We start from the raw sequence: 6211 nt of genomic DNA on the forward strand, positions 1-6211 counted from the left end.
GTGTATAAAATAACAAACATAAAATGAAGAGACACAAGTAAGTTGGTGAACTGATCACAAAACCCAATGGAACAAAGAGATGAGAACTGGTGAGCTTATGAATGACATCTACATTTCCTCTCTTCACTATTTAATATATAGAAAACTTAATATAATAGTATCAAGCAAAAAAAAAACAAAAAAAAGGGCTTGGCCTCATCCCATATATTAATATAATGGTGATATAAATTTTGCCATTATTTTTCTTCTGCTTCCGAAGAGCTTGTGTTACAATGGTTGATCTCAGAAGGCTCTTGTGCGATGTGCATGGCTTGCGCGAGTCCTAAGAGCACATTTAGCCAGTGTCTTGCTCTTCCACTCGAGGCTGCGTGGAGACAGACACTCTTCTCATTCCCGGCCCTAGCTAGGCTTCCCAATAACTTTGAAGGCCATTATTTATTAATTATAATGATTAGCATTACATAATAATCTAACGGTGTGTTTGTTTTTTTTGGTTGATCTTAATTAGCATTACATAATTTTATTGTGTTTGTTTTTGTGTTTCAAATTTGTTTTTCAAAATGTTTTTTTGTTTAAAAAACATAAAATTAATAATTTTAGATTTTTTTAATGATTTGATATGTTCATGTAAAAATAAAAAATAAAAAATATCATTTTAATACATTTTAAATTATAAAATATTTTTGCAAAAAAACACTTTATACTTCATCACCAAACATACATTTATTGTGTGTTCGATAATGTGATGTATGATACTTTTTAAAAGTTTTTTTATTGAAAATTAATTAAAATAATTTTTTTCAGATTTTTTTTATCTTTTAAAGAAAAATATATTTTTAAAACATACTAAAACACAAAAGCTATTTCACTCCTAATCACTCACTAAACTTTCAACTTTGCTGCCTAAAATTTTGTAGGAATCTAAATGGAATTTATAATTTTCTTAATCTTTACTCTACTTATGCAACTTGTGAGGTTGTGTATAGAAAAATCTTACAGTGCTCAACTAATATTTACTCAATAAAAAAGATACAAGTACAAGAAAAAGAGAAAAAATCACTTCCAAACTCATAAAAAGTGATACAATATTTTTAAATACTCGAATTATTTTTTAATCATCATTTTTTGTGTGATTATCTCTCTTTGATTAAATAAGTATTGATTTTCATAGCTTGTACACCATAAAGTTTCTTGTTAATAAGGCATATCCACGCGCGCGCGCGCGCGCACATACACACATATATATTGATATAATTAGTTAACACAATATAAATCATATTTTAAATTTTCATCTAATAACTTATGCTTTTGGGTGAGATGGTTTCTTGATATGGTATTAAAGCCTTGATGACTAAGCAGTTACGAGTTCGAATCTCACTATCTTCAATATCTATTTGATAAAATTAAGTACAATGTACTGTGAATTTGTGCAAGTTTTAAATTTAAAGAGTTTTCACTTGAGAAAGCGTGTTAGATAATACTATAAATCATATTTTGAAGTCTCACCTAACAATTTAAACTATTAAGTTGAATAATTAGTTATTTGACACTATGCTATAAGAAATAAAATAATATTATTTCAGATAATAAGAAAAAAGATTCCTTCTTTTAAAGTAATGGATGATCATGTTTATTTGCGCACTCATTTATAAAACAGGAAGTGTTTATCCTGATCAAAAGTTAATCAAAGAAAACCAAAGGAAAAACCAATATCCAAACATTCACAAGTCACAAAAAATCACTTGGCTACAAAGAAGAGAGTACTTTGGATTGATAGCAACTTCCTGTGAAATCTTAGACTTGCATAGGCATTTCTGGATATGCTTGACTAGAGAAGAATTGGTGGTAATCTCATGGCAGAAGAAAAACCGAAGATGTGAGAAAGATTTTAAGTTTTTTTCTGGTGTTATTTCTTAAGAAGAACGTGAGCATACAATGCCATATTAACTTACAGCAACAAAAGCAGAGCATTTAAAGGGTACTGAAGATGACATATACAAGGATTCCAAGAGCTAACAACTGGGGATTATCTTCCATATATGTTGCTAGTAGTTATCTTGATCTGCATGAACAAGGACATGAAGCAGCATCCATGCACTGACAAGTCTGATTTGGTATCACAGAGTCCCTTTAGTTTCGGGTGAATGACAGCAGTTTCCTTATCTTGTTAGACTACCATTCTAACTTGAATTTGTTACCATTGAAATATATATCTTTATCTCCTAACTTTTCTCCACCATAAAAGCCAATTTTGTAGGCATTTTGGGCAGCATTGTAAGGAGCATTGTTAGAGGATTCTGCCTTACTACTCCAATAGCTTTGGGCAACCTTATATCTCCATTGAATTTTCACAATGCTTGTTGTCTGATTTTGTTATGCTAACAATGGCTATAAATCTTTGTTTCTTTCAAGCCAGATGCGATAAATGTAATTGCACCATGCCAATCTCAAAATAATTGATTCAAAGCTTCTTTTTTGCTTCAGGTGTTATCACCCACATTATCATCAAAGCTTCCTTTATCCTGTTAAAATCCCACATGCTTCTCCTAGAAAATATTCCATCCGGTGTCAATTTTCCAAACCACATTATCTTCACTAGATGAAGATGGAGAGATAATACCACCGATAGAAGCTTGAATATCAACCAAGATCTAGCATAAGGCCAAATCCATTGATCATTGAGAATTACTTCTGAATAGAGATAATTGCACCAGTAGTTGGTAATGCTAAAGATAACTGAGGATATAAGCTGAAGTGTACCAGCGAACGATAAAGACTTTGAGGCCCAATGATGAATTCTACAATCATTGTAATCAAGCTTACCAGAAATTACAAGCACGCCTAAATACTTGACTGGAAGTAGACCAACTTTGAAGCCCGACTCCTCTTTCAATCTTTCTGCTAAATCATCAGAAACTCCAGCATGATAGAGCTCAGTACTCTTTGCAGGATTACATTTCAACCCGGAAAGATGATGAGAATCCTCAAGAAAAAGGAGTTAATAGCCTGCAAATCTTCTGAAGGCCCTTTTGTGAATACCATCCAATCATCAGCAGAGCACAAGTGGGTGAGAGATACTCTCCTACATTTAAAATGATATCTCAGTCCCCCGGTGGCTGCTGCTGAGTTAAGCGTACACGATAGAATCTCCATAGCAATGACAAAAAGGTAAGGGGGGAGTGGATAACTTGCCTAAGCCCCCTTTTGCCTTAAAAATAATCACACAAGCCACCATTGATGAGGATAGAGTATTTTGGGGAAGTGACACAAGGTTTCAACTGAATCAAAACTTCCTTAAGAATGTAAAAACTAAGTCGGAAAATCCATAGCCATTAACACATTGAAAAGAAACTTCCGTTCTACTGAATCAAAAGCTTTCATTATATCCACAATCGAAGAACTTCTTGGTGTCAAATTATTCCTACGGTAGCCTTTCACAACCTCCTGAGAAAGCATAACATTAACTCCAATCTTTGTTCCTTCTACAAATGCAGATCGATTCAAACTAATGAGAGAAGGCAAGCATCCCTTCAACCTATTAGTTAGAGTCTTCGAGATGAATTATAAATACAAGTACCTCGTCAGCCTTGCCAGATAAGTTCTGATAAAAATTCAGAATTTCATTCTGAATATCCCCAGGAGCAGTGATCTGTTCACCTACATTGTTATGAAGAATTGAAATAGCATTCCTAGATCTTCTAGCTCTTGTCATTTTATGGCAAAAACCTGTGTTAGCATCTCCTCCTTGCAGCAAAGTCACTCTTGATTTTTGTTGAAAGAAAGATTCCTCTGCCGCAGAGTAACTTACTAGAAGAGCAGAGAGCTGCTACTTCCTAACCGTTAGATCTTCTGTAGGAGAGCTCATTAGAAGAGATTTTGTATTCTCCAAATCCACTCTGGTTCTTCTTACCGTTTCTGTAACATTCCCATAAAAATTAGCATTCAGATTCTTCAAAGGAGGCTTTAAATTCTTAAGCTTCTGCCAAATTCTAAACATAGGCCATCCATCCACTTGTTTTCTCCATGTCTCAGCAACAATTGAACTGAACTTTTCATGTATTACCCAAAATAAAAATAAAAATCTGAAGGGTTTGGGAAGAGAACTAGTATTAAAACTAGCGATGTAATGCGCACTTTGTTGCTGGTTGAGTAATTTTTATTTTTGAAGAAAAAGATGATGCTCAATTAATAAAAGTATTTTAAAAGGAAAATAAATAATGTTAAATGATAAAAATAAAAAAGAAAGTAAGTGAAAAAAAAAATCAATGCTAGTTCTTGTTAACTTATTAAGCTAGTAACCTGAGTCATTTGACTAGAAGCAAAAACTTTAGAAAAATCATGAAGCTTAATTCTTAATTAACTAAATGTTGAAAGATTAAATTGAAAAAAAATATCAACCATACAAAGAAAAAAAATAATAATTATAACTTAAAAAAGACCTGAGACTGCTTGGGCCAACCACCTAACTTATGAGTTAGGTTATGAAATCAGGATAACACGACAAAAAAATAAAACAAAAAAAATAACAAAATCTAATGTTTTTTTTTTATAAAAAAACTCATTGATGAATGTTGAATCATGAGATGGAAAAGATTAGAAAAATAGCAATTATATATATTAAAAAAGCTTAAGCCCACATAAGTTAACTTGTCAACCTAACAGTTCAAGTCATTACATCGGGATAACTCCTGGCAAAAAGAAAACAAAGAAAATCACAAAACGTAATTTCTTAAGAGATAAAATGATGAGTGATGAAATTACAAAACAAAAGTTAATTAGGAAAATGATATAAAAAATAACAATTAAAAAAATAAAAACCAAATCTAATATAAAAATCAAACCAAATAAAATCTATAGGATGAAACTGAAAATAAAAAATATTAATTAAAAAAATAAAGACCATATTTAATATAAAAAACAAATCAAATTAAATTTTCTAGGGCTGAAAATGAAAAGAAAATAATAGCAACGAAAAGAATGAGGGTCAAATCTAATATAAAAATTCAACTAAACTTAATTTAAAAGATGAAATTGAAATTTTTTTTTCAAATAATCAAATATTAATAAAAAGATCAAGGACTATAACTGAAATGAAAATCAAATAGGAGGATGCACTTATTTTTTTTACTTGTCCAGCACGCATCCTGAGCCCATGAAAAAGAAAAGAGGGGAAAAAGAAAAAACCTAGCCGCTTTCAAATCACTAATAACAACCATACATGTGTCAGCCCAATGAAAATGCCGTTATTTTTCAGAGCTGGTGACACGATAATATAATGTTTTTATCTATCATATAACGTGTCACACGCTACTTGAATGCAGTGTCTGCGCCTCACGTGCATGTATATTCTCCCAAGACGCCTTACATTTTTTTTTTTAATTTTATACCTCTAAAAAAAACTAAACTAACCCTCATTCATATTGTTTTTAATGCAAAAACAACAATTAAAAAAATCCAAAAAGCTCTTGTTTGGTAGTAATTACTGTGCAACCAAAGATAAAAAAAAACCTTTCGAAGCAAGTTATTTTTTGTCTTTATTTTAAATTAAGGCATTATAGTATTTAGACTGTTTATTTTTGCTAGAAAAGACTAACCTGGCCAACAATGACAATTGAATCCCTATGAAAAAACAATCTCACCCATTAAACAAAGACAATTTTTTGTGAGTGAAGGGGCAAAATAGTGATTTCACGATAACCGTCTACAATAATCTGGATCTATGTTCCAGTGAAAATCCCAGGCAGTGAGGTATTCGTATAACTAGTTTGAATTAGACTTGGGCTGTGATCAGAAACCCACAATTTACTTGTCAAACCATGTAAAGAAAAGACCAGCACTGGGATGATCATGAAGGTCTAACAGCTTGAGCAGAATATCAAAACCCTCCGTTTCTCATATAGAACAGTCAACTTCTGATGTAGTCTCATGAGGGCCTCTAGTAATGTTGAAATCACCAGTTAACACCTAAGGAGACTGCTGTAGATTGCCACTTAGAACCTTCACTTCTTCATCAAGCTTGTTCCTTTCCCGTAAGATGTAAGAGCCATGTACGAAAGCACATAGACAAAAATAGCTATTTGATGCATCAAGTATTTGACAGTGAACAAATTGACTATGCTTACTAAGAACAAAGAAAATCAAAGTAATATAAAATTATTTCTTAAAAATCATTCAATAACTAGAGATTTTAAGTTTAAATGATTTTAATGAT

Source organism: Populus trichocarpa, chromosome 6, assembly GCF_000002775.5.
Source record: "Populus trichocarpa isolate Nisqually-1 chromosome 6, P.trichocarpa_v4.1, whole genome shotgun sequence".
Classification (NCBI taxonomy): Eukaryota; Viridiplantae; Streptophyta; class Magnoliopsida; order Malpighiales; family Salicaceae; genus Populus; species Populus trichocarpa.